Here is a 6,000-nt window from a genome sequence, read left to right on the forward strand (position 1 = left end):
TTAAATAATGTTTATGAAATCGGAAATTGTGAAAACGTTAATCTTCCCTGTTTCAAAAGTTAAACTTATAATTACATTTATTAAAAAAACAATAATATATGTTTAATTGTTATAATTGTATATTATTGTGAATAACCTTCATTTATGGTTTGTTCTTATAATAAAATCTGAAAATATTATTTATAACGATGATATATATATAACTACATTCGTAATAAGTGTTGTAAAACATTAGTAATTATTACTAAAATTTTACAAAAACTATACCTAAGCCTACTCTTACACAGAACCCTCCCTGTACCTATCCCTAACCCCTAGACCCCCCTGTTGGTGCCTAAACCTAAGACCCCCCTGTTGGTGCCTAAACCTAAGACCCCCCCTGTTGGTGCCTAAGTAACCCTCCCTGTACCTACCCCTAACCCCTAGACCTCCCTGTAGGTGCCTAAACCTTAGACCCCCCAGTTGGTTGCTAAACCTAAGACCCCTGTTGGTGCCTAAACCTAAGACCCCCCTGTTGGTGCCTAAACCTAAGACCCCCCTGTTGGTACCTAAACCTAAGACCCCCCTGTTGGTGCCTAAACCTAAGACCCCCCTGTTGGTGCCTGAACCTAAGACCCCCCTGTTGGTGCCTAAACCTAAGACCCCCCTGTTGGTGCCTAAACCTAAGACCCCCCTGTTGGTGCCTAAACCTAAGACCCCCCTGTTGGTGCCTAAACCTAAGACCCCCCTGTTGGTGCCTGAACCTAAGACCCCCCTGTTGGTGCCTAAACCTAAGACCCCCCTGTTGGTGCCTAAACCTAAGACCCCCCTGTTGGTGCCTAAACCTAAGACCCCCCTGTTGGTGCCTAAACCTAAGACCCCCCTTTATTATGTGGATAATAATGTTTTACTAATTGTGGATGCAAAAAATATTTAGCAATTTACGTTACATACTGATCGCTTTATTTTGTGAATAATAATGTTTTACAAACAGTAAGGGATAAAACTTTAAATAATGTTTTAATTAGTTAAATAAGATAAATATGTTTAGTATTTTTATAAACGTAAATCACCACAAGCACACTTATAAATCATTAAAAATCTCCTGGCGCCGTTTGTAAACGTTATTTATGTCCTGCGCCCTTTTTTCCTGCCCGGCGCCCATTAAACGTTATTTATTATGAGAGTGAATGGCGGCGCCCTTTTTGTCCACTAGCGGCCTGCGCCCTTTTTTCCCGGCTCCGCCTTCCCCTCCTCCCCCCATTCCAGCTCTGCATCCCTGGTTTAAATCCCCCGCCGCGAGAGGCTTCGGAAGTCTTCAGGAGCCCGATTGCTCCTGAGGACAGGCAGCTCTGTACTGTGAGTGCGTGAGAGAGTGTGCTTGCGCATGAGCAGAAGTTTGCTTCAGACTCCCTTTGAAGTCACATAAATATATTTTTAGTTGGAAAATACATTTACACAAATATGTACCGTACCGCAAACATGAAAGTAGGACAAATAAGGAAGAAAGAGGGACAAATATGGAAAAAAAGAGGGACAGAGGTATTGAATGCAAAAGAGGGAATGTCCGAAAAAGGTACAATTGGGAGCCATGGTGCATTAATTAATAAATGTGTCCCCCTCTATCTACTCTTCTCTCCTCATTACCAGGGCCGGAGCTACCATAGGAAAAAATGGGCAATTGCCCCAGGGCCCCAGAGCCTGTAGGGGCCCTAAAGGTGTCCCTCCCCTATCTTAGCTGTTGCTACCCAGAGGAACAAGTACAACATTCTGGAATGGCTATCTCAGTCCCCAGACCTGAATATAATCGAAAATCTGTGGTGTGAGTGAAAGAGAGCTGTCCATGCTTGGATGCCATCAAACCTGAATGAGCTAGAGATGTTTTGTAAAGAGGAATGGTGAAAAATACCTTCAACCAGAATCCAGACTCTCATTGGAACCTACAGGAAGCATTTAGGCCCAGTGCACAGCAAAAACTTCTAGCAGATCTGCAAAACGCTAGAGGTTTTTTAAGCAGTTTTCAGAGCGATTCTAGGCATGTTTAGAGACATTTTCTAAACATGCCTAGTGTTTTCTGGAGCGTTTTTGTGTATCAGATTACAAATATTGTTACAGTAAAGCTGTTACTGAACAGCTTCTGTAACAAAAACGCCTGGAAAACCGCTCTGATCTAGCGTTTTTCAGAGCTGTTTTCCACTTTCCCATACTTTAACATTGAGGCAGAAACACCTCAGAAATCTAAAAAATGCTGCAGCCCCTAAGTTTGCGTTTGGGGAACAAACGAGCCGCTCTGATGTGCAGCATCCTATTCACTTTCATTAGCCAAGCGGTTTTCCCTCTGGATGCGTTTTAAAAAATGCTTCAGAACCGCTCTGGTGTGCACCAGCCCTCAGAGGCTGTAATTCCTGCAAAAGGAGGATCTACTAAATATTGATTTCATTTTTTGTGGTGTCCAAATTTATGCACCTACCTAATTTTGTTTAAACAATCATTGCGCACTTTCTGTAAATCCAATAAACTTAATTTCACTTCTCAAATATCACTGTGAGTGTCTCCTATATGATATATTTAACTGACATTTTTTATTGTAACAATCAACGATTTATATGGCAAAATCATGACGATTAACAATGTTGCCCAAACTTTCGCATCCCACTGTAACTGGTTTTCTCAGAAAAAAGGCCTTAAGGTGGCCATACACTTATAGATTTGCAGCAGGTTCAACTAACAGATAGATTTCTGTCAGATGCCTGTCAAGTCGGATCTGACAGGAATCTATCTGATGTATGCCACACACTAGGATCAGATTTCCAAAAGATTTCAGAATGAAATCTATTGCAAATGTACTGTATCTAAATGCATTATTGGACCATTAGATCCAATGCAACTCTATAGGCCATGGGTCTGCTACCAGCAACAGATCGACCTAGATCTTCCATCCTGTCAGATAGATCAAATCCATCAAAGTCGATCGAAATCAATAGATGTAAAAGAATCGATTTTTGATTGATCGATTCTATAGAATCGATCGATGGCTGAAAGCGACCAGTGTATGGGCCCCTTTAGTGTGGGGCAGGAACTTTCATCTGACAATGCCTCAGTGGTACAGTAACTACATGGATTGTTTAACCACTTAACGACCATGGTCAGCTGATCGGCGGACCTAGGTGTTAAGTGGTTTTACATGGAATGTCAGTTCACGGAGGGTGTCTCTGTGAACTACCTGCGAGCCTCCGATCGCGGCTCGCAGGCGAAATGTAAAGCAGCGCTGTAAATGAGATTGGCCGGGGATCGCAGCATACTGATAGGCTGAAGCCTATTAGAGGACGGATCTCCTGCGCCGCCCATAGCCTGCGGGAGAGGGAGGGAAGGACGGGGAGGCTGGGAATCGCTGCGGAGGGGGGCTTTGAAGAGCCCCCTGCAAGGCACAAGCAGCCGGCGGCGATCAGACCCCCCCCCCCCCCCCAGCAGGACATCCCCCTAGTGGGGAAAAAAAGGGGGGAAATCTGATCGCCCTGGCTGATTCCTGATCTGTGCTGTGGGCTGGAGAGCCCACGCAGCACAGATCTGCGCCAAATCCCCTGGTCCTTAAGTGGTTAATGCTCTCTGTAAAATGTCAGGAGTCAGGCACTGTGGGAACACCAAATCATCTGTACTGTAGAATAAATATAAAAGTAAAAATTTGCTCTCTGCAGCCCTCTGCTGCTGTAAAGTGTATATGGTCACAAAGGAGGAACATTTTTCTGTCAACTTGAATGTCAGGACTTTAGAAGATGAGCGAAAAACATATATCCTACTGAGAGAAGAGGAATCCACAGTGACAATCGCTGCGCACTATGTCACAGCATGCCACAGACTGAGGGGAGCATAACAGAACTGTAAACCTAAAAATGTCCACAGACTGCTTAACCATTGTCCCCCTACCCCACCCCCCTTCCATATCCCCCTTTTTCCCTTGCTTTGGCAATATCCATGGGTGTCCACACATATGGCAAAACCGGGCATCTGCCCGACCCTGGCCGCCCGCTGCTCCCCCCTGGCCGCGTGCCTGTGCAGCCAGCAGGAGGGGAGCAGCGCAGAGGAGAGGGAGAGCTATGGGCACAGTGGGGAAGGGCGGACGTCTCCCCCCCTTCCCTCACCTTAGGGGGCTCTCCCTCCCTCGCTCTCCCCTCCAGAACGAGGTGTGCAGCGGCTGGCAGCAGGCAGAACTTACCTCATCTCGCTCCTGCGCCCAAAGTTCTGGTGCCGCACTCTGGTCTGGATCAGACCAGAGTAGCGGCTAATCCATCCGGCGCCTGCGAAGAGATGAGGTAAGTTCCGCCCGCTGCCAGCCGCTGCACACTTCGTTCCGGAGGGGAGAGCAAGGGTGGGAGAGCCCCCTAAGGTGAGGGAAGGGGGGGGGGAAGAAGTCCGCCCTTCACCACTGAGCCCATAGCTTTCCCTCCACTGCGCTGCTCCCCTCCTGCTGGAGCACACCTGGCTACGTATTCTGGGGACATATACCCCTGCCTACATATACTGGGCACATATACCCCTGGCTATATATACTGGGCACATATACCCCTGGCTATATATACTGGGCACATATACCCCTGCCTACATATACTGGGCACATATACCCCTGCCTACATATACTGGGCACATATACCCCTGGCTATATATACTGGGCACATATACCCCTGGCTATATATACTGGGCACATATACCCCTGCCTACATATACTGGGCACATATACCCCTGCCGACATATACTGGGCACATATACCCCTGCCTATATATACTGGGCACATATACCCCTGACTACATATACTGGGCACATATAGCTCTGGCTATATATACTGGGCACATATACCCCTGCCTACATATACTGGGCACATATACCCCTGGCTATATATACTGGGCACATATACCTCTGGCTATATATACTGGGCACATATACCACTGCCTACATATACTGGGCACATATACCCCTGCCTACATATACTGGGCACCAGGGGCGTTTCTAGGGTCCTTGGAGATCGGGGGCACCTGTGGGCACCAGGAGGGGAGGTAAAAATGGGCGTGGCCATGAGGTGAGTGGGCGTGACCATGGGTGGGGCCAAATGTACATGAACTTAGCAGCGGTGTAAGCTACAGATAACGGGCCTGCCCATCGAAATATTGGATGGAGCCCCCTGTCCTTTATTTAGATAATTTACAATCAGTATAGGTATAGATCAAAGATGTATACGCACATACAATTTTGATTGGTCAATCACTGACCCCCAATTTTACCACCTCCGTGCAGTAAGTGGGCCAACAGACAATGAATTTTATGAACAGAGCTAAAATTGGCTAATCAAAATTGTATGTGTGTACCAGGCTTTACAGCTAATACTGTACATACTGAAAGTAGCAGGGATCAGCATACAATATAGCTGGTTTACAATCAGTAAAGGCACAGAGTAACACCTTACACTGTACACACTGGAGGTAAATCAGCACACAGTGCATGCACTAGAGAACAGCGTATACTGTACATACTGTAGGCAGCAGAATTCAGCACACTGCAGCTAGCGTGCCAAAAATATAAGGATCAGGTTGTGCGGCGTGCTTATCGCGCCGCACCGAAAAATGGGTGGGCCATGGACCAGAATATAGGTGTGGTAACGGGTGGAGACAAATTTACATGAACCTAGCAATGGTGGGACATTAGATTATGACAGTGGTGGCGAACCTTTTGGAGGCCGAGTGCCTAAACTGCAACCCAAAAGTCACTTATCTATCGCAAAGTGGCAACAGCAATTTAAACTCAATACTGTACAAACGTTTTAACTCATACATGAACATTATGGAAAATCCAAGTTGAAAATAAACTCTGAAGATAAACAATTTCATCCATCCTACTCCTGAAAAATGTATTCAAATTTTTAGAACCTCCCAGTTTTATTTTCTGTTTAAGCTAAAAAAGTAGGTTTAATGCTATTGTCTCATATGATAAGGATTCAGCTTTTCCCATAGTCTCGCAGTTAGCAATCATGTG

This window comes from Hyperolius riggenbachi, chromosome 6 (genome assembly GCF_040937935.1).
Source record: "Hyperolius riggenbachi isolate aHypRig1 chromosome 6, aHypRig1.pri, whole genome shotgun sequence".
NCBI lineage: Eukaryota > Metazoa > Chordata > Amphibia > Anura > Hyperoliidae > Hyperolius > Hyperolius riggenbachi.